The sequence below is a fragment of the Athene noctua genome, chromosome 5, assembly GCF_965140245.1.
Source record: "Athene noctua chromosome 5, bAthNoc1.hap1.1, whole genome shotgun sequence".
Lineage (NCBI taxonomy): Eukaryota > Metazoa > Chordata > Aves > Strigiformes > Strigidae > Athene > Athene noctua.
The window spans coordinates 39,491,356-39,515,701 of record NC_134041.1 but is presented as its reverse complement, the minus strand read 5'-3'; the positions used below and the strand labels follow the sequence as shown (position 1 = coordinate 39,515,701).

General features: G+C 39.3%; 1 pseudogene; it reads right to left on the bottom strand.

The window, feature by feature from the left end:
- Window positions 1-3,761: 3,761 nt before the first annotated feature.
- On the bottom strand, window positions 3,762-23,797 carry LOC141961150 (uncharacterized; annotated as a pseudogene).
- Between the last annotated feature and the right edge of the window lie 549 nt (window positions 23,798-24,346).

The following is a 24,346-nucleotide window of genomic DNA, read 5'->3' as shown; positions in this document are numbered from 1 at the left end:
AGTAAGATTCATGATACTCTTAAAGAAACAAAAGAAAACAAAAACCCAAAACACTCCCCCCCCCTTTCTTTTTTTTTTTTTTTTTTTTTTTTTTTTTTGTGGCAGGTGTGGTGTGGTGTGGACAATTCTGGTTTTGAGGGCATTCTTTCAAGTCCTTGACTACAAACACCTGTACTGTAATAAAAAGACGTTAGTGAGTTCATAAAAGGACAAATCAGGTTATGCATAGTAGGAGTGCCCAGGGAGGCAATTTGGGGTTTTATTATAAAGGAAAAATAAAATACTTATAAAATACTTTCTGATGCAGAAATGCACCAGGAAATGAGTAAAAAAGTTGTAATGTGCTTTTGTTAAGTTGTTTTTTTTTACTACTGAGGGCGATAGACAGGAGACTTTGCAAATTCTGGTACTTAGATCCAAAAGCTCTGTGCTCATCTGTCTTGTTAAGAAGAATCAAACCAGGTATTTCTTGGTTTCCTTGACTTCTCTTTAGTTCTCAGATTCTCATCTTTTTCTGATTATGGCTGCTGTGGGAATGCTGTTGTTAGATGTGTGATATTTAGATATTACATTGAAGGAGGAATATACTATTTATTCTAATAATACAATTGTCTTTTGATTGCATACATCATAAAAACCCCCTAGTTTTGGACCAAACTCAATGGTGTTAGAAAAAGTAGGAGCAACTAGAGTTGTCCTGAAGAATGGATTATGTAGGCTGGAGGATACAAGTATTGAGATTAGAATGGGGGAGTACAAGTGTAAAATAAAACATTACTGGTTAACATCACAGGCTATGGTTTCATTTACAGCACACCTAACTGGCTGCTCAGTTAACTAGCAGAAGAATAGCCACCAGATCCTGGGGCAATTGGCATGTTAGATTATCTAAAGGACAAATGGGTGGGTGGGTGACAGAGCACATCTGGAGAAATGTGCCACATGAAATTATTTTCAGAGCAGTATCAGTCTAAACAATACATTTCCAATAGGAGAATGGATTCATTTCACTCAAATTTGGATGAGAGAATTTTTGAATAAATGTATGTAGATTAGACTCTCTTTCAATTCCTGTGTTTAAACTGACTTCAGGGTTAAATGTCTTATTCATACACAGCATACGCAATCATTAACTCTTGTACAAATGTTGTGCCTTGAAACATCCCAGATAGATTGTCCATATGCCAGCATCTTTTTTTCAAAGTTTAAGGAATTAAATGGTGATAGTCCACACTTTGTTTTAGATATTAGATTTGGGATAGGTTCTTGCTTGACTATTGGTTCAATACAGCAATAGACAATGTTCTCAATTAAGATCTTGTTATTTTAAAAGTCCTCTGTGATGTGAATTGCACAGTTATGATGCACGCTTTCATTTTTCATAGCATTACACACATGATGAAACTGGGTATGTCACTGGAAACTGTTGCCCCACACTGACCCTGCCGTTTACTTCTTCAGCCTTTTCCCTTCTGAGTGATATGAATTGGTTAATTTGTTTACGTATCTGTTTCTAGAAAAACATTTTCTGTTAGCTCAGCTTTTCATGTGCCATTACAGTGCAGAAAAAGAGCTATCGTGTACTTAATCTCTTTACTTCCTTAAACAGAAAGATTTGTCACAGTAAAGAAATATAAATGCAAGAAATAAAGGTGTTTAGAGCCTGAATAGTAACTATTTTTGCATGTGTATTTCCTATAGAAACGGATATTGTATAAGGGTGTCTATAATGCTACCTTTATAACGCAATCTAGTGACATCCTATGGCTGGGATTATTCTGGGTTATTTGGTTCTGCACAAATCTCACTTTAAGGTATGGAGAGCTTCTTTACAAAATTAGTAGGTCCATTGCTTCCCATGTTAAAATTTCTCTTATCACTTCTCCCCACACAGATTGTTAAACAGCCCTGGAAAAGGATTGTTTAGATATGGTTCAGAGTGGGGTGGAAATCAATAAAACGTTTAAACAACCAAACTCTGCTTCTTGCAGAGTCTTTGAGTGGGTGGAATTGATAGTAACTGTTAAAATCTACTTGAAGATTAATAATTTCTACTTTCTGTAGTAACAAGGATCAGATACTATGGGATAAATAGCATTGCCAGATTCCATGTAAGTGCTTGTAGGTAACACAAAGGAGGGATAATCTAGAGATGTAAGGGTTACTGATTTGAAAGTCTTTGTATTATAGGTCTTCATTTTTCTACGAGGACTGTGAAATAAAAGGTGTTCAACTACCTTGCTGCTTATAAACACATCCAGTTGAATCTTCCCATAGCAAAATAAGATAGAAGATGATGAAAATTATTTGAGAGGAGGGTAAGGCTGTAGAATCTAGGTTGACTAGGCATCACTGATAAATCAGCTTTAGGGAACTGGGGGTAGGAGAAAGATTTGGACACTGTATGGATAATTTTATCATAATGGGCTGAAGGTCAGATGCTGTATGAGGCAGTAATTAAAATATGATGTTACAATTCTGAGAATTGCAATCTGTTTTTCTAATCAATAGTGTCAAACAGCTGAAGAGCTGCAAGTTACAATTCCCTGATCACATGTATGGGGCTATTACATTGCAGCTGCAGAGTTAATCAATCGACTAACATCTGTGAAATGTCTCTTCTCTTAGATGCTGGGAGATGGATAAATTCCTGAATAAGGCTGAACACTGGTAAGATTCAGCAAGGCTTTGAAAAGTGCTAATACAGTTTCTGTTTTTACTGGTTGGAAATCAGAGTTGAATAAGTGGCTGAATTTGTGACGTTTTCAGGAGGCCAGTGTTGTGTGGGAGGGGATCTGGATTTTTTCAGGAGAGGCATGCACCAATCTAGGGAAAGAGGGGAGTAAAATTACGTTATTCAAATGACTTTTTCAGGAGTATGGCCAAGCAAAAATATCAGTTGCATCAATGGATATTACTTCAGAAGAAAATACTGTGGCTCAGCAATCGATGTTTTTAAAATACATTGCTGAAGGAATTCACCTTCCAACATATTCCCTTAAACAAACTGAAGGAAAATCCTCCATAGATTTGCTAATTAAAATATTTGCATTGTAGTTGCTGAATTGTTCAAAGAGGCATTCATATTCTCAGGTTGAATTATCTGAAGTCAATCAAGATATTTCATGGTAAAAAGTCAGTTCTTGTGGTATGGCTGCTGGCTGGTAGAAAGTCAATTAGAGTCAAAGACCATGAAAATAGGATACAAATATCTGTTAAGGATGTTGGTAGCTCTGCTTTCCACAAAAAGCAGAATACACAATAGATCTAAAATAGATGCAAGATAAGATCATGTACCAATTGGTATTTAAATAAATTCTTTATTTCTTTATATTCTTTCTGCCCATGAATATTGTAAGGTAGATGAACAAAGCTACTTTAAGGGGATGGGTATGCCTTGAAAAAGTAGGCATTTTAGGAGCATGAGGAACGCTTGCAAACTGACGGCATCTTGTGACAACTGGATCAAAAACTGCCTTGAGTGAAAGGTGTTTTATACAAGGCCATTACGATGATATTAGAAACACCATTCAGTTGAGGCTGTAATGTGAGAAACTCTCAGTTACCAATTATCAATGGCCAAGACAGGATGTGGTGTGAAGCACTCTTTATTACGTTCTTGCAAGACCGGGCGCCCCACCAGGTGGACGCGCCTAACAGCCGTCGTGCAATGGTTTACATCCCTTTCTCCCGACCGCGGGTTCCCTCCCCTGATTCCTCATTGGCTGCGTACTACAGGGTGTACAGGCTTCCCGAACCGCCTACCGACACGCCCCTTCATGTATGTGTTCATACGTCGCATGTTCATGGAAACGAACCTTGGCTTTCTCCAGGGCGGAGAAGTTAATATGCATGAGCTCATCACGCAAACCTACTAAGAGAGAAAAAGTTCGAAATTCAGGTTCCCCAAGTCTCTCAGTATCTGCATCCATCTAAAGCCATTTCTAAGTATTGGTCATCACAGTTGACAAAAGGGCTATCTGTCTTCTCACCCCAGGCCAGGAATTTCAATGGTTGTGAATTGTTCTCGTTAATTGCTTTGGTGAATCGCTCCTGCCATTCCCATCAGGCTGAATATGCGCAAACAATATTCTTTCCCTTACAGTAAGAAGTAACTTTATTTGCAGAGTAGTAGTGCTGATTTTCAGATGAAGAAAAGGTGGCAGAGGAGATTGTGTGGATAGAAAATGGTAGATATCAGGCAGGAAAATCTAACCAGCTCCTTACAATAAGGCACCTTGTGTATGCTTATCTCACAAACCAGCCAAATAAAGCAATGAAGAAAGGTGGAAGCATCAGAAAACTTTATGGCCCTTCACAGTGATCGTTTTTTTGAGTGCTTCCCTCCATAGCCAGGGCCAGAGGATGCTGCTCTTGACAGGAATCTGTGCCCCTGCTACAACTTTTAAATCTAAGTAGCAGTGCTCACAGTGAATTAAATTAGGATGGCAACACTGACCGAGGGATGACAAGATAGAGAAGTAGGGACACTATCAAGCTAGGCCCACTGGTAGGCTGCTGGCCTGGCCTTAATGTGTCCCCAGGGAGGTGCTCAGGCCTGGGCCTGCCCTTCTCCCTGGCTGGGGAGGTGTGAGATAGACCCTAATGACTATTGGCTTTACAGAGAAGAAATATCTCAGCAGAAAATACCACCTGACAGAAGTTAGAGGCTTGGGAAATAATTTTATTGTTAAACTAGAACAAAGGGCTTTTTAGATCTATTTGCAATTAGCTCAGCCATATATTGTCCTTGTACTCTAGTGTTTTTAATTTCATATAGACTATGAGAATGATTTATATTCAGTTAGTAATTAAACTAACCAATATATCATATCTATTTTGAAACAAGCTTAACAGCTACAAGGTATCTGAACATTTTGGGCAGAAATGAAGTACAGTACAGTTATGTGACTCCAGAGGGGATTGTTTCATGATTGACATTAAAAGACTTTATAATCTGGCTTCGCTGGATGGGGCTACAATGCATAATCCAGTTCAGATAACTAACAGTGGTGTGAATAAACTTGAAAAGTCAAACCATGAAGACTCTGAGGTATCTGAGGTCGTATTTGTTTTTTAAAAAGTGGATATCTGTTCAAAGTTGGTGGCCTTTTTTGGGCTGCATTTTACAGATCATTTGAACAGTATTTATCCTGCCCTGTACACTAGGACAGAGTAGAATGAATTTTGTAGTTAACAGTTCCATCAAAACTGTTCTCATGATTTTCTGTTTGGAAGAGGTGCACGTAGCTTCATTGTTTTCTGGCAGCTGTGGCCCTTCAGAAGATGAAGACAAAATGAAACAAGAAACCAAAGGGTGATTGTGCAGGCTGGCACAGAAAGTAGAAGTGGGAGTTTGTTCTCTCAAACATTCTTTGTCACTTTGGAAAATCATTTAGGATTGGCTCTCAAAAGAACTAAAAGCCTGAGTCCCCATGACTTCAGTAATCAATGATCCTTATGCTCCTAGATGCTTTCAAACTTGGACTTCATTCTCTCCTTGCGTTTGTTCCTCATCTCTCTTAACAACATCAGGGTGTTGTTAAATGCTCAAAGGACCCTGAGGTACTATGACAATCAGGGAAAAAATGCCAACAGTACAGGAAAGCTAACCTCACCTGCCATCATTAACTGCACATGGGATGACTTTTTGTTCATTTTGTGGGAATCTTCTTTCTATATAGCTCTTTTAATGTGTTTTATGTGCTTTTCATTTTCTTTTATATTTCGGGAAACAGTGTACTATATACCTTTAAACCGATTCTCAGAATAACTTGAATTCCATAAAGCTATGTTTATATTTGAGTTTAAATAGCTTATAAATGCTTGAATTTGATCCAGTGCATTTCTGCAGTCATTTACAAAGAAAAAAACCTGATACTGGTCTTCTAATATTCAATTAGGTGCATCTCAAAAGGAATAAAATCTTGTCTTTTAGTGCATCTCCAGTACTCCTTAGGTGTTTACACAAAATAATATTAGGGAGGTGGCATGATTGCTGGAAATTGCCTTTATATAATGAGATCTTATTTTGAATTTTTTTTTTAATGTGAAAAAATGTCCTTTTTTTTTCTTCTGAAAGGCTGTGTATTGAGTTAAAGCAATGTTGCAAGGTCTTGATACTTTTTCTTTGGAATATAGTGCATATACCAGTCAATCAAGGTCAGCTTCAAGAAGCAAAGTGAAGTCTGTCTGAGGCAATATTTATGAATGGACTTTCACTCTGTGTAATTAAAATTAACGTTGAGTCATTTTTTCCAGTAACTTCACAAGCAGACAAATTTGAGTTGACAGAGGGATAAAAGGTCTGAATGTAGGCTCTTCAAGAGATAGTTCAAATTGTGCCTTGAGTTATATATAATTTCCTGAAATGATAACTCAAATGCTGATTGATCTAGAGACGCTTCTGGAAGACATGTAGCAAAAGCACATCTTCATTTTTATCAGGAACTGTTATTTGCAGAGAATGAGACAAAGAGAACAGGTGGACAAATTAAGGATACTTATTTTTAGGTTAAAGTGTATTTCCCATTAAAGTATACAGTAGCTGTATTATCACTATATAACAGGTTAAAACTATCGTTGAATATTATCTGCAATATGTTTTATAATGTGTTATCTAAATTTTCTTGTTATGTTGAATTATTAATTTACAGTATTTAGTCTTATTTTGTGAGACCTATTTGCAGTAGATCTCAGCAAAACATCTGTGCTCCACTGGAATAAAATAGGTCATAAAGGATTAGGAAATACATAGGAATGGAACATAAAATATTTTGGCTACAGAAATAATTTCAAGGAAAAGAATGATTAATTTGAATGCGTTTTAATCTGTTTGAAGTATCCGTATTCTGCAAACTTGCATTCAGTGCTTAGTTTTGGGCATGTTAGTCTAAATAATCTGAACACCATGTGACAGTTTTCCACTCTAGATAGTGCAGAACTAAGTATTATAAATAAATAAATAAAAATTAGAGCCTGCTTAAAACAAGTAAAGGAGAAAATGAGGTAACTGCTGGAAATGTAAAGATCCTTGGGGTTTTTTTGAGTCAGTAGAAAGTCTAGACAGCTGTTTGTTGAAACTTAGTAAGTTTATACTGTTAACTGGAGCTAACTTGAAGTAGCTGAAAACCTGATTTCCATCAAGAAATAACAATAATGCTCTAGAACTACTTATTCGTAATCTCTGAGGCATGGAGTAAACTGCAAATTCGTATTTGTTAGGGCACTAGTATGAAGGATACCGGTAAATAGATGCTAGTCAAATAAATACAATAATTCTGAGAGGTCTTGAAGAGCAAATTTATTTTCAATTCCTTTAATTTTTTTGTCAGCTGGTGTTTTTCATCAGTGGGGTCTCTGTGTTTATTTGGAGCTTTTTGAGAAATATTTCTTGTTATATTTTCAGGTTTTATTGAATATCCTTTTGTTCCTGAACAAATGCTATGAAATGCATAGACTAATATTTACAGTTAGTTTGACTAAACCATGACAGAAATCTGTTGAAGCATCATGAGAACTTAACATTAGGAGACCTTAATTTTCCATTTTCCAAGACTTGATATTCCGGTCTTATTTTCTTTATAATATTGCTCACTTTGCTTCTGGATTATCTCTAGATACAGAAAAAAAGATTTTTGCTGAACTATCAGTCTGCTGTTATGCCTCTCTCCTGGGTGTTAAGTTACTGTAGAATCCTGTAAGGTACCTGGAACTGCGGAAGAGCTGGTGTGTCCTCCTTTCAATTCTGGCAGTCAGGCATGTGTCAATGGCACTTTTTGTCTGCTCTTTTCTTAGGAGCTTCTTGTTAGTCGTTCTGAGTTCAAGGCTTTCCTGATTTAAACTTTGTGTCCTCCTCTTACTTCAGTGGTTCACATATCACCACTGCTGTTTGACTGTGATTTAAGCATTTATTTTCACCTTGGTGTTCTGACACTGGCAACTGTATATTATCAGTTATTCTGTGTGATCTTTTTGGCTGGAGTAGAGTTAATCTTCATAGTAGCTAGTATGGGGCTGTGTTTTGAATTTGTGCTGAAAACAGTGCTGGTAAGACAAAGATATTTTCATTATTGCTGAGCAGAACTTACACAGAGTTGAGACCTTTCCTGCCTCTCACCCCACTTCACCAGCAAGGAGGCTGGGGATGCATGGGAAGCTGGGAGGGGACACAGCCAGGACAGCTGACCCCAGCTGAGCACAGGGATCTCCCAGACCATACAGCATCATGCTCAGCGGATAAAGCTGGGGGAAGAAGGAAGCGGGGGGATGTCCAGAGTGATGACGTTTGTCTTCCCAAGTCACTGCTACATGTGATGGAGCCTGGCTTTCCTGGAGATGGCTGAACCCCTGCCTGCTGGTGGGAAGTGGTGAATTAATTCCTTGGTTTGCTTTGCTTGTGTGAGCAGATTTTGCTTTTTCTATTATACTGTCTTTATCTCAAACCATGAGTTTTCTCACTTTTACCCTTCTGATTCTCTCTCCCCCATCCCACTGAGGGGGAATGAGCAAGAAGCTGGGTGGTGCTTAGTTGCCAGCTGGGGTTAAACAATGACATCCTGTAACTGCCCAATTATCTTTAGAATGCTTTTTGATGAATTGTCCTCTAACTCTTTCCATCATTTCTGGTATGCCCCAGCATTCTTGGAGGACCACTGTTTCTTTTATGGGCTGACCTGTGTCTCTACTTCATAACCTTCCTTGGTGATGTCTTCCCCTAACAGAGAGGGATCATCTGGTTCTTCCTAGCCTGCAAAAGAGTGTCTTTATTTCTTGGGTCTTTGCTGCACTTTGTTTGAAACTTGACACTGCGTAGGTACAAAATGCAACAGTGGCAAGAGCATTTTGTGTAGGTAAAGTTTAGTCTGTGTGGCGAGATGGTATAGGTAAGCTTAATACCACTGTTAGTATGTTTTACAGCTCTGGTAAAGAGCCTGCCATCAGATGCTATGAAGTGCAGAGAGACCGAATCAAACTATTTTATTATATGGGAGTAGTCTGACTATCACTGTATTTGTTTTTTTTCTGTTTTTCCGTCACATTTAAGTTAAATTGAATCAAAATATCGTAATGTAGAGATTTTTTTCAGATTTGTCTTTTCCCTATAGAAACTTGGGTTCTTAAACTAATACATGGAAAACAATGAGGCACAATATTATACTCTCATGGTTCTGACAAGTATTTATACATATGATTATTTCAAAAGCATACCTTTTCCTGTAAATTCCTCAAAGGTTGCACTGTGTAGATTTTAGGTTCGTAATAATTCAATACTTTTTTTTATTTTTTAACATATCCAGAAAAAAAGGTATTAATAATATATTCTACTTTTCCTGTGCCTTGTGTTATCAAATATCTTGCAAATTAAAATCTATAGATGAAGTAGGAAGCATGCTTTTAAGCATTAGTAAGAGTCGTGTCAAATGAAGGGGTAAAAACATTACTTACTGTCTGTGGAATAGACACTGGACATGCAGACTTAATTTCTAAGCAAACTGGACAATTGCATGTGCACTTATTTCCTGTCACTGCTGGGCAATTTTCTTTTGAAATTGCATTAGTTAGCTATAGTAGCATTGTTTTCATTAGCATGTAGATGTCCACTGAAGAATTTAACCAGTACATCAATTTGCTGAAACAGAAGATTTTGGGCCCACTGGATATCACAGGCTTACAATTTCATGGGGTGAGTCAGGACCATAAATTAATAATATTTTTCATTTACAGTGAGTAACATAAACAACCAACTTGTTTGGAGATTTTGAACTAATTTTTTTAAATTAGTTTTGTTTTCTGGGGTAAGGTGTGGTAAATGAGATATATTAATATTTTCAAGGCTTGTTGTCAATATGCATTTGTTGTGACATGCAAGTTTTGATCTGCTCTAAATGGATAGAATATGTATAAATTAGTACTTTAAATAAGTAGTAAGATTATCATATGCTGCCTCAATAGCTGAGTATAAATATATATCCATGATGAGTGATATATTTGGACATAGGTTTATTAGTCAAGATAAGGGAGTGCATGTTTGCCTACATCATCATTGACTATGGCTGTGTCTATCTGTGTGTCATATGTGCTGCCTCACACCCATTGCTTTGGTTGAGCTGCATTGTAATTGGATGTTTCCTAAGTGTTTGGCTGTGTGTGATGGAATAATTATCTGTGCTTCTCCCCTGGGGACCCAGACTATCAATGCAAAGCCAGAAACACTCCAGAAGCAGAGGATGTGTGAGACTCTGTTGAGAGCAGAATTGGAAATCTTTCTATCTTATGGGAAGTGCCCCAAGAAACAGTAGTAAACTTTAAATATAAACCTGATTGTGCAGCTTTGTATTTGACTTCAGCATTTTCTGAACCCCAGATCAAGACTTGTATTGTAAGAGAGGTGATTTTGAACAAAAATAAATGTGAACACTCATTTCCCTACTTTACTTTTATGTGAATGCAACTCAGTTCTAGGAAGAAGACACTAACAAATATTTTCTGGAAAGAAAAAAATAAATGTTATGCAAGACTTGTCCAAAGCTATCTTTAGAGGCTTATGCTTATTGTGAGGCACACAGTTTAAAATAAGCTGCATACCATACCTGCCCCGTATGCTGTGCTATTGTCCACAATAGCTGCTTTGCACTGTTGCCCAGTACGAGCACTGTATGACTTGCTCAGCTGTGCTAACAAAACCTCTGTCTGTATGAGTGCAGAAGCTCTCTATATCAGAGGCATACATTGGTTCTCATTTCCACATTTTATCAGAGCTGTGGGTGCAGTTTTGTCCATCTGAAAGTGTTTTGCTGCTAATTTTCACAGCATGTCTTCTTGGGGCAGCTGAAATCTGGGATCTGCACCAGGTATTAGCCAGGCTGATGTTGCCTTACCTCAAGTTATGTATTTCTTCCCATCTGAATTGATCAAAAAGGAGCATGAAGGACATGAAAACTGTATTACTGTCCAACTAGCTGGGCATGATTAACTACCTTGGTGGCCATAAAATCTCACATCTCATGCAGAGCATAAGCAAAGGAGAGTTACAGCCTTTCAAAAAATGTTGGCAATAGCTATAAACATCTACTTTAATAAGAACATAATCCTATTATTAATCAAAACATGAAATAATGGAATGGTTTTAGCAGAACTGAGGGCTACAGTTTTACTCTTCACTAAGCCCACCTTCATAAGCATTGATTAAAAATTTTCTTTTTGCTGTTAGCCAAGGCTGGGTGTATGAATTGCTGTAATGCTGGACAGGTGTAACCTCAGAAGGCAGTTTTCTGTTGGTATCTTCTGTAACTGGGACCTTCTGCTAAGCAGTATTTTTTTCCTGTTACTCATTCCTTCTGTGTCCCTCATGTCACATGTAGTAACTGTACATCCATGGTGTGACTTAATTTTGCCAGAGTAGAGTTCAGCTGGACCACTGTGTTGAAAAACATTTTGCCGAGACTGAGTGTAGTCCTGCAATTTCCTTCACTAACACCTTCACCTTCACCTTTTACTGCTAGAGCAGTAAAGTCTAGCTTCTAGCCTTCTACTGAGAGAAAACTCTTCTTTAACGGATATATTTTGTGCAATAGTATCTGGCAGATCAGCTTTCTGTTGAACAAATTCACCCTCTAGCTACTTGATTGTCAAACCTGATGCAAGAGAAGCAGAAGCATCATGCGGTCAGAAAAAGGGGTCCAGCAGTTGTCTGCGGGTCCCACGGATTGAGCCTAACAGGAAACTGTGACCTCAGATATATTAATTTGATTGCTGTGGGATGCTCTAGCTAACTGCTTTGGGATTTCTATTTTATTTGAATATTATAATTTTACAGTAAACTTTTTCATTATATTGTTACTGTTCCTAGAGCCAGAGCAGATGACGATGACAACTTTGGCTACAACTTTTCCGAACCTTAGAAAATGTTCTGTTTAGATTTTTCACTGCTAAGAATCTGCACTTCTCATAAATCTTACTTTATCCAAATTGATCCGCTCTGAAATGAATGGACACACAGAATTTTGCAGCAGTCTTTTCAGTTAAATGCTGGTGGCAGAGTGAAACCTAGTTGCATTTGACTGTAAAGTTGTTTTGCCAGGGAAAGATTGGAGGGTGCTTTGTCTTAAGCATTTTTGTCCTTTTGTTGCCATATTCTATGTTCTAGCCTTATATAGATTTTGATGAAGAAAATCTACATGTTAAGGGACTAATGTTCAGTTCTCTGCTTTGTTATAATCATCTATTTTATATATAATCATAGATATGAAATTCTGTTACCTCAGTTCATAATTTGGAAAACGGTGATTTTCTTTCACTAACTGCAGAAATTGCCATACTGAATGCAGCAAAATTGTGAGGATGTTTGTAAAGTAATATATGATTTATGAGAGATATAAAATGGGCCTTAGGTTTTTGTTATAGTAGAAAATATAAAGAGAAAGGTTTGTATAATCAGTCTTTATTGTGTTTTCATGGGATTATGGTAATTAAGGGCACATTTATGTATTGTGTATGAATTTTAATTGTATAAAAAATTACTTTCTGATACTAGGTAATTTGGACTGAGAAGAGCTGTTTTACCCATTTTCATGTGGTTCTCTATCCTACCTACTTAAGTTTCTTAGGTCTTGCATGTTTACTGACTGTATGTGTTTGCACTTCTCCATTGCCTTAGGCACTAATGCCTTTGCACTCACCTACAAAGTGCAAAGTAGGTGTAGAACATTCTTATTTAGATCTGGAGTGCCTATGGTCCACTCAGCACAAATACAAAGGACTGTACCAATGGATCTAAACCTACAGTTGTCTAGTATTCAGTTGTGACACCATGCTTCATGTTGCATTGCGTGGAAAAGGGGAAGTATTTTCAATAGTGTATCACTGTTTCTGTTGGCGTAGCATGGGGATTTGCTTCAGCTTTAACTACAGAAATGGAAGAAAGAAAAGCCCAGTTCAAGGAACTGTATGTGTTCAAGGTCTTCATTTACATCTCCCACTTCTCACTGAGCAAAACTGCATGACAGTCAGTAGCAAATGACAAGGAAATCCATTGCCGTACTGTCTATCACTATGGACTTTGCCAGAAGTTATTTGACTCTTAACTGTCTAATAATTTGTAAAGGGCAATAAAGATGTGTTGGAGAACTCTGTAGATGTGCTACATTATAGTTCTGTGCAAGAGATGATTTACTTCACTGGTCATATTGGAGCTCTGTTACGATACAAAACCCAAGTTGCTGCTACATCATACGTAAGCATCTACATCATGTGGTGCGGTATAATTACAATAGGTAACTTCTGGAAGTATCTGTGTTTCAGTTATATGCTGAAATAAGGTCCAGTCTTCATCCTCAACTCTTACTAAATTCAGCTGTTGGCACCGCAAGTGTTGAGAATCAGAATCTCATCCATCCAGCAATGATATAAGAAGCGAGCTTTGTGCTCAGGTCCTGTACCCTTCAGCCTTCTGGCTACTGTGTGCTTTCAAGGGTATTTTAGCTTTGCTGAAAGTTGGCCGGTGACATTATTGTGGTTGTGATTGTGCACAATACAGTTGATGAACAGACATTGCTTGCTGGCTGAGCTTACTAGCAATAAAACTGCAGCTGATCAGCTTTGTTCTCAGCCTGCAGAGACAGGAAATAGTTGCATATGGCTTTCTGGAATAAAAAGAAAATGAGACCCTCAAGTTATAAATGAACAAAGTCCAAAGCACCCACAAAACTCTTAATGAGAAATACCAGTATTGGGCTCAGGTCAAAAGAAATTAGATGATAATTTATTTAGTGAGATCTTACAATGTGTGTGTTGTTGCTCTTGTTTGCTGCCTAGCAACAAGGCCAGTTTTAAGAGTAGGAAAGTACGTGACTGCCTAAGCTATCAAGAATAACTATCTACAGAAAAAGAAACAATTATAATCCTTGGTAGTAAATTATTAATAGATAATTGGTGAATTGACAAATGATAAAGCCTATACAGGGACAGAAGCAAAAAGTTTACCTTTTTTCTAGTGAAGGCAAGAAAAGCCTGGAAGCATGCAATTCCCATACTGAGTAGGATTAATATACTGCCATAACACTTGAGCTAGATGCGACTCTACCCCTGAATGTGGAAGGTGGTTTTTTTCATAATTTGTTTAAATCACAAGTTATGCAAATAAATGGAAATACATCATCTAGTTTAGTACTTGAGTTCCACAAGTAGTGTTGCTGCAGTTGAAACTTCTTAGAGGTCCCTGGATATTCAGGTTAGAAGATCCAAAACTCAAATATTGTTTGGTCTTACAGATACTCCTTGTCATTCTGTATTTTTTTTAATGTTATTAGAGGTAGGAGAATGTTTTTACTTAATGTATTAGTAATTCCCTGTTCCATATTTCAGTTCCTGGAATTTCTTCTCTCTCAACAGAAAAGCTCCCATTTGAAGCTGCAACAGAAATGCTCCCATTTGAAGCTGCAACAACATATATCAGATGGAGCCAAATACTGGGATTTGTGTTAAGTCCTGTGCTATCTTCTAAAATTTTCCTCATGAGTCAGTTCTACATAAGTTTTATAGCAGGCTCATAATTTAGGCAGCTAAGCATAGATATGGGTAGCTAACTGTAGGTGTTCACATTCAGCTATGTTGGCAATTATAAAGAATATGGTGTTTTAAGCATATATGTTTTCTAGGCTGTGCTGTACAGAAGATAGCTGCCATTTATTCCACTGCAAGTACTTCCTTTTTTTAATCATGTAAATACCATAGCAGGGACACCTATAAACTGCACTTCTTATTTCCCCACATTTTTTCAGTGGTAAATATAACACTGCAGTATTGCTGCAAGTAGACAGAAGGCTTTTCCTGATAACAGATGGGGAGGATCTTGACTTATCCTTTGTCAAATATCATGTGAGTCAGGCTACCTGATTGCCATCAGGCTGCGTGCCTGGGTGGGCGCCAGGATGGTCAGGTAGGGTATAACAATAGCCATTCATCATGCCCAGCCTGTCTCTCCCCTCCATCAGTAAGATAAAATGATCTAATATAATCAACTCTGCAGGGAGACACAAGGCTTACTGGTGTTTTGTTCTTGGATGAGAACCTTGTAAAAACAAACACATCTACAAACAGGCCAGGAAATCTCCCACAACATTTCCAATGCTGTAACTGATAGCTGTCATATTCACTGACAAAATTGCTTTGGGGCTCTTCTGTGGTTTTTTGCCTCCCTCTGTAGAGGTGTCAGAAAAACACCAGTAGGGGTGTTTTTTTTGTTTGTTTCTTTATTGCTGTATTTCTGCTACAGTGGATAATGATGTGGCAATGCTACATGGCTTCTGTATTGATGGTGACAGAAATTAACAGAAACAGGGCAGGTAATAGGGAAACTATGTAAAATGATAAAGGCCTACACTAATCTTAGGAAAGATTACTGTTTGGACCACTTTTCTTTGTGGTGTTTCTGGCAAATTTTTCATTAAGAGTTAGCTGTCTGTTATGTTTACTTTGCACATGCTTGGTTTTGTTTCCTGAAGTTTTTTGTCAAACAACTGTGTTCAGCTCATGAGAACCTGCAGCACCCATGTTTGGTACATGCATGCAAAAGCCCATGTCCTGTCAGTCTAACAGGAATCTGCATTTCTTATCTGAAAAGAGGAAGATACACACAAATATTTTGTCTGAGGACTCCTTATTAGCGATGTATGGAAATGAGAGCAGTAAAAGAGCTTTTGCTGTCCCATATTTTTATTAGCAGGACATGTATGAACTCTGTTCTAATTTTTTCTTTTTAAATCAGGTTTTTTTTATACCACATTTTGTCTTCATACTGACAAAATAAAACAGGTCTAAATTTGGTTCATAAAAGATAGCTCACAGAACAGAGTGCCTTGTACCTTGTATTTAATAAAAAATAGCTTTTTATTAAAAATGAAAACATTCAGAAAGCAAATAGAGCATTTCCATATGAAAAGTGTATATGCTGGCTGAGTATGTCAGCATGGTTTCTTTGGCTTCTGTGGAGCTTTGGCCATTTAGGCGATCCAAGAAATGGATGTATTCTTTAAATATTTTTTTCCTTTTATTTTCAAAAGGAGTGGGAAACACATGATAGGAACTCAAACAACTGAATGTTAGTTGCATCTAAATTTAATTTCCAGGGTTTTGCCTGTGATTCTTATCTTGTCATAATGTTTTAATAAATTCAAGGATTTTAATGCCACTGGGTACCACTGCAATAATCTGTTATAATTTTCCACGTAACAACTGACAGATAATTTTATCTACATCAAGTCCATAATTTCTAATTTTGTTCAGCTCTAGGCTTGTTCCTTTTGAAATTGAAGAAAAAAATTGCCCTTGATTTGAGAACATCATCTGAATGAGAGTTTATAGACCTGGGCCTTACTTTCATTCTGTAGAGCAATAAAAGTACTAAATACATCTGAGAGTGCTTTATGCTTCCTCTGTTTCTCTTAGTCAGTTTTGTTAAATTTTAATACCTAGATTGTCTTTGTATTACCACATAAAATTAAGGTGTTTTATGTATTTTTGGTGGTGTGTTTATGAGAAATCATCTGAGTATGCAGGAAGCTGAAAATTTTTATTGAATGGCAGTGGGGGAGAGAAGGATAAGAATCATTTTTGTCCAAGTATACCGCAAGTAACCCCTCCTTACATGTAGAAAACAATCATTTGGGCACTTCTGTCCTTGCCAGTGTCCCGATCCAATATCGGGGAGGGTTCTTAAACAATCCCGAGAGCGAGAATAAGACACAAACGAGGTCAGATGCTGCATAACCTTATAAACTTTATTTTCTATAACAACTAATAAGAGCGATAGGACAGAGAGGAAAAGAAAGGAAAAGGTCGGAATCCCTAAGCAAGAACACGGTAGAGGCGCAACTAATTACTACCACCACGACCAGGGATCCGGCGATGTTCTGTCGGTCCGATGATGCTCCACATTCCTGGCTCTGAGTTGGTTCCCCTCATCAAAGGAGTAAGCAGTCTGTCCTTTTTATAGTCCCCGTTCCCACAGTTTGTCTGCCCATTTCCACGGGGCTCGTTTTTGAAGGTGCCACTCCGTGGTCCTCCGTGCGCACATGCCCGGGTGTCCATGGTGGTCGTGCTGGCGAGGGGCCGATCTGTCTCGCCGTGGTTTCCCCTCCACCCGGCTCACGCATAGGCACAGCTCGATGGGTGACTGCTGAGACTACTGGTGTTCTCGTCTCGGGCGGATGTCGTTTTCGTCGGGGACTATGTGTCTCCTTCAAGATGTACTCCTTCATGCTGAGTCAGGAAGTGGTCGTCGTGGGGACAGCGATGTTGAAACATACTAAAAGTCCAAAAGTTCCTTACACCACTCCGTGGCTCAACATCGCTGTTTTCGTGGTGGTGTGAAAGATAACAGTACAGAAAGGGGAGAGAGAAAGGCTAGAAAAGTGCACAATACAACAACAAATGAATTTTTTTCTTTTTGACAGACCTTTTTTTTTTTTGATAAACATTTTTTTTTAAAGACTATTCTTAACAACAGTAGATAAACATCTTTTAACACTATTTTAAACAACAATAAACATTTTTAGTCTAACAAGTATATATTCTTATTAATATTTTTAACAACTGAATATTTTTATCTAGCAAACATATTTTTAACAATATTTAAACATTTTTATCTAACAATTTTAACAGATATATCATATTTAAACTAATTAACCTTATAAAACTAGAACATCTTATAAACTAACTTTAAGGCTCTGAATCTGCAGAGGGACGCAGCGACAGTCTCCATGGAAAGCACTTACAGGGACAAAACAGAAGTATGACAATAATAAGCAAGATAATAGCCAACAGGGCAGAAAGGGCAACATGAATTAAAAGTAATGTTAAAACGCAATCCATCGTAAACAAAAAATACCACAAAATGGTCAGGGCCCTGCAAGTGCACATGGTCTGCTGCTCCGGTCTGCTGGGATTGGGATAAGCATGAGCAGAGGGAAAAAGGGCATTCCTTATCCCAAAGCACATGCGTCATTTGAGCCTGGAAAATTCTATTTTAAATTTAAATCAAAACAAATAAACAGTACTATTATTTCTAACAATATTAAAACTAATTTACTTTATAAAACAAAGGCATCTTACAAACTAAGCTCGAGATTCAAGAAAATCAACAGAAGAACACGAGGGCAGTTGAGTTTCTGGTAAAGCGGTGGAAGAACATGGTGGTTGAGGCTCAGGAACAGCGGCAGGAGAAGATGATGATTGAGGAGGAGACGCAGGGGAATCAGCAGAGGAATGCAGCAGTTGTTGCTCAGGAGAAGCGGCAGAGGAAGACGAAGGTAGTTTACAAAAATGACATTCGCAATGGCAAAAAAGAAATATTACAATAACAAACATGTCAATAGCCAATAAAACAAGGATTAAAGCTAATGCAGAAATGCAATCCATATCCATGGTTGCAATAAATTCTGGAGCTCCAAAATGGTGGTCTAGTTTGCCTGAGTTGGGGGTCCGTCTACGCAGCAAGAAAATGGATTTCCACGCCCCCAGCCCAAAGTGCATGTGTTGTTTAGGCCTCAAAGCACCTATCTTAAATATAAACAAGGATACATGTGTAGATATATATAAGGTTTAAATGATTGATACAACGGTAGACTTTGATTGGCGAACAGCATAAATCTGTTTTACACCATCAGGTGAGGCCGTAGAGGTAAATTGCATGTTGGATACAACATGTTGGATTAACTGAACAAAGCAAGGAATGATACAGGGCAAAAACATCAAGGCAGCAAATGCACATAACAGATAAAAGCTGTTTTACCCATGGTGCTCTGGGTAACCAAGACCATAAATCACCACTCCAGCCATTCCATGTTTGAACAGGGACATGGGCCAGTTTCCTAATGTCTGTAGTTAGTTGAAGGACTACTTCACCTACATCATCTATTTCCAAACAACAATTAGAAACATTTAGGTTTCCACATACCCCTCCCTCTTCTGCTAATAGATAGTCCAAAACCATGCGATGTTGAAGGATTGCAGTGCGCATCTGTTGAGATTGTTGGGTTAAAATGTCTATAGCATTAGCAGTTTTATTGGTAATAACTTCTAAAACTGCTTGTAGTCAAATTATGCGATTCAAGTTATAAATCGGTTCTCTTGCCCCTGATATTGGTTCATTGGGATTCCAGGTTGCAGGCCCATAATGCTTAATTATTCTTTCGGGAGGCCACTCATTTTCTCCCCACTTCCGAGTTCCACCAATTTTGAACTCAACAGATCGCTTGCTGTGGACAGTCCCTTTGTTCCCTAATTTGTCATATAGTCTTATTCCCAATTGAGGACCATCCGCCTCTGGAAGAAGGAAAAACAGAGGGCGAATAATCCCTATATAACAAATCTCTGACCAGTTTGCTGTTAGTTGTTTGTAGGCAGTATGTCCACAAATCCAATAATGGCCTTTTTGGGCTTTGGCACCGTTGGCAAATGGTCCAGCTGCAGTTTTTGGAATTTGAAAGTAAGTTGTGTTTTTGTCCCCCAAGGGGATAAAGAACTCATTAAGGTAGCCATTTGTTTGAGCAGTACAATACCAGGCACCAGTGTAATTTTTCTACTCACAAACTTGATGATAAAAATAATATTTCTGTAATTTAGCATATGCAGTTTCATTTTTGTTTGACCAAAACCCCTGAAATCCTTTGTTACACCCATTTTCATTAAGCCACATCCATATATAAACACCTCTATTTTTGTTCACCAATTTATGTGTGAGTGTCCATTGACACTTACTTTCTCCCACATTGACCCCTCCCTTCTGGGTGCGATTTAAACAAAATTTACCCATATTAGGAAATTGAATTGGCCATGTTCCACTATCATCCCAGGTGGTGTTGCTAGTTTCACTATAGTTATTTACAATTTGTGCTGGAGTAAGGGGTGTAGAGACCCATGGCCAGCTTGACAATCCTAGAGGTCCTCCACAAACCCAGCAGTGACTTAGATTAAATGTTTGGTTTACAGTTTTTGCTAACAAAACAAACTGATTTTCCTCAAAGGGGTCGTATGGGCTGAGGGGAGATGGGGGAATTGGTTTCCTTTCACTCCCATGGGTAAATGCACAGAATACTATAATAAAAAATAGCATATACATCCTAACAAAATTACACTAAAATCTGCATCTGCTTCACTTCTGTGGGTGCGTCTGCGTCGCTTGCTTCCTCCTGAAAGTGAAACAAAAGAACAAATTCGCTTCTCAGGTTAGAAAGAAGGAACAATCCATCTAGTGTGAATCTTGTGAGTTTTCCCACAGGCATCTTTTGCTTTCCAGGTGTATTTATTAAGAGGTGTGTCCAACACCAGTGGCACTTTGCCCACTGTGGGGAGTTCAACCAAGACAGGTTGTCCTGGGAAATGAGATGGATTGCTGGCATGGTCGGGACCATGTGGGGCTGGCATGATTGCTGGAGGTTTAGGACAGAATGCTGTGATCTTTGGGCATCCATTCACTCCCCAGCGACTGTTGACGCTGGTCACTGCATCCCACACTCGCTCAGCCCATCCTGGCTTACGCAGTTTGAGGAAGCGTTTTAGTAGACCATTTGTTCTTTCCACAATTCCATTCGCTTGTGGGTAATACAGAGGATGAAACACCCACAAAATTCCCTCCTGAGCTGCCCACTCTTGGACCACTTTGGCTGTGAAATGTGAACCATTATCTGATTGGATCAACTGTGGTTTGGGGAAGATTTGAAACCATTCTTTCAGAGCTTTTACTGCGTTTTCTCCCATTGCTTTAGCACATGCTTTAGCTTGCACTAGCCCAGACACTATCTCTACGCCTACCAGTATATAGTATTTTCCTTCTGATTTTCGAAAGGGACCGATGTAATCGATCTGCCAGGCCTCCCATAGGCCTTTTCCCTCTCTTAAGTGCAGGGGGTCACTTCCCAGTGGATGTCTGTCCAGACGGACGCGGCATTGTTCACAAGAAGATACACAAGTTTTACACTCTTCCCTGGTAACTGGCCACCCTTGGGCTTGTGCCTCACAATACAGGTCTTTAATTCCTGAATGTTTCCTTTTTACATGTAGCCATTCTAACCGGCGTTCCCAATTTTCTGCTATCTGGGTGCTTTGTAGGGGAGCCAGCCGAGCTAGTTCATCCACCTCGGCATTCCATCGGCTCACAGGGGTATTATCTTGCTGATGAGATGCTACCCAAGCTACTGCAAATTTCCCTTGTCTGGCAATGGTAAGGATTTCCTGCCACTTTTCCTTTTGCCATACGGGTATTCTGTTGACCTCCCATCCATTTTGTTCCCAGAACGGAATCCATTCAGCGCAACCTTTAAACACAGCATGTCAGTATAGATATAGACAGAAGAAGCAGACTGAGCCTCGTGTTGGAAAACACTCCACACAGCAATTAATTCTCATACTTGTGCACTACCTTCTCCTTCGGTAATGATCTGTTCTTTGGTGTCTTTCCGAAGTGCCTCAGCTCGGTATTTCCAAATTTTTCCCTCTCGCTTTGATGAGGCATCAGTAAACCAGACATTTTGCAATTGTTCAGAAAATGGAGGAACTACTTGTATTACAGGCAAAAGCTCGGGTGTTTCCCTACTTGGTTCTACCTCATCCTGTATATTTAACACATTTGTGGCTCCTTCAGTTACAGAAAAGACTTCACAATAATGTTCGATTTGTGCATACCGTTTTTGCACGGAGGCTCTCTGGGCTACTCCGTCAGGGGGTGGAGTTCCTGACAAAACTGCTTTGATCACTTTAGAGGGAGGCAGGGCAGGTGCTGCTTGCAATAAATGCACCTCTGTGTCTGATCTTTTGGTCAATTGCCTGATCTGGGAGACACCAAAGGACCAAGAGTTCCCCTGGGTGTCCCTCCATTGTCTGCCCTTCAAAACATCTATGCCTAAGAGATTTGTTTGGAAAGATCCTATGGCTACCATAGTGTTGTCTGGGTTTTCCTCTCCTGGTAACCATAATTTTACTGAAGTCATAGGTACTGACTGTGTTTTTCCCAGGGCATTTAGGACAATTAGATTTTTGGATGGAATTGCAATTCCACATTGTTCTGCTTCAGTCCACATTAGCAATGTAATTTGTGCCCCAGTATCAATTAAAAATGTTACCAGTCTTTTCTTTGGTCCTACAGCAACAGTAATCAGTAAGTCTCCTTTTGTGTTGCAGGTGAGTTGTCTTACAAACATCCATCCTCCTCATCCCCCCTCACCTTTGGGGAGCGGAGGGTCTAGTTTCCCGTCAGCTTCTCTTCTCCAGTCGGCTCCTCCCCAAGGTCTATTAAGGGTGGAGCATTAGGGGTTGGTTTGGAAGTGACCTTTTGTTCGGGCCATTTCTCCACAAGTTGCTCTAATTTTTGCGTCGTGAGTCCATCCATCAATTTCCGAGGAATGCCTTTCTGAAGCCCTAGTTGCCACAATCCCAATCAAGTTAGGGACCTCTCTCTCCCAGGATTCTGAAATCGGGGTGATCGGAAGCCTTGTCCCTTCTTCATTGATGACTGTCCCCCACTAATTTGCTCTGCAGCCTGCACAACCCTGGTTTCAGTTCTTTGGGACGGTCCACCAACAGGACCATATTTTCTCCCAAAATTAATCAGTTCCTGGGCTACATCTCCCCATGTCCATACTTTCTTCCCTGGCTGTTGATGGTCAGGGGTCACTATCCCCTCCAGAGCGGCCATTATTCTTTCTCCATTAGGAGTGTTTTGAATCTTCCCTTGCAATTGAATAGCAATGGGTTTCAGGGAGTCAGGGAGTCCTTGTATCAGGGGAGTCATCCTCTCCGGGTCCACAGGCATCATCATCGGGGAGCCTTGGTTGGGCTTGAGCTCCCGATCATACATCCTCTGCAGACAGGCTGCCTTCTGTACACTTTCCACTAGTTGATCCACCGTACCTGTTATGGCAAGGGGATCTCCCCTCTCTAAGGGGTTCAGCCCTCCAGCCCAGTATGCAACTCTCTGAGTCAAAGACCATGGGGCTCGGCAGTCGCCAGTGGTTAGAAACACACCCGGACCCCAATATCCTTCTGCTTCTTTCTCAGACAATAAAATTCTATCCCCTCCTGACAGAGACACTCTCCACACGTACTCTGTCTCTGTTTCTTTTGCAGTCCTTGAAAAATCTTTTTTCAGTTTTGCCAATTCAGTTGATGTAAATGGGACTTCCTTGGTGATAACCTGAGGACTGTTATCACTATTGTCCTCATATAGATACTCTGTTTTAACCAATGGATACATGTGGGGGTGACTTTCTAAAGTTTCTTTTGCCTTCTGCAAATCTCCTTGGGGATAGGTTTGACGTATCCCTTTCTCCAGAAGTTTCACTTCTGCCTCGGCATGGGTATCTGTCTCTGCCAAAATGTATTCTCTCAATTCATCTTTCAATATTCTATTTTGATCCCTTTCCTCCTCTAACAACCCTTTAGTATCTCTCAATTGGTTCTGCAGGGTCTGTATGACCGTCTGCAGCGAGTCTATCAAAGTGTCAGTTTGACTAGACTTCTCCATTTTCTCTTCCATTGCAGCTGCCAGACTCACTCCTAGCACTGCACAAATTATAGTTTTTCCTTTCCCCTTTCTAACCTTATCTTCCTTCTGCAATACCCTTATCCGATCCACCACACTCTGTGGTTGGAACCAGTGGTTTTTCGCCCAGTCTTGCCCCTGAATGGAGGGACGGGATCTGTGTCCCTCCAAAAGATCATATCATAGATCTATTCCTTCAGCCTCTGAGGGCACATCATCACAGACCATTCCTTTTCCCTTTTTCTGATACAAAGGGGACATCGTCCTGAGAGGGTCAAACCTTAATGTCAGATTTCCCCTATTCTCTCCCAGGAGACCAAATGTGAATCTCACACAAAAGCAATGCAAAGGGTTTTTCATCCTGAGAGGGCCACAACTTGATAAATAACTTTCACCTGTTCACTCTCAAGAGATCACAACTTAACCCAAACACAAATGCAACATCACTGTCCACGCTCTCTCTGTTCGCTCTCAGGAGATCACAACTTAATATAAAACACAGAGAACTTTTTCACCCTGAGAGGTTTGCATCCAAGACAACAAGGTAACACAGCACTCTCATCTCAAGGGATCCTGTCTGTGACGCCAATTTAAAAAATGTCCCGATTCAATAATGGGGAGGGTTCTTAAACAATCCCGAGAGCGAGATTAAGACACAAACGAGGTCAGATGCTGCATAACCGTATAAACTTTATTTTCTATAACAACTAATAAGAGCGATAAGACAGAGAGGAAAAGAAAGGAAAAGGTCAGAATCCCTAAGCAAGAACACGGTAGAGGTGCAACTAATTACTACCACCACGACCAGGG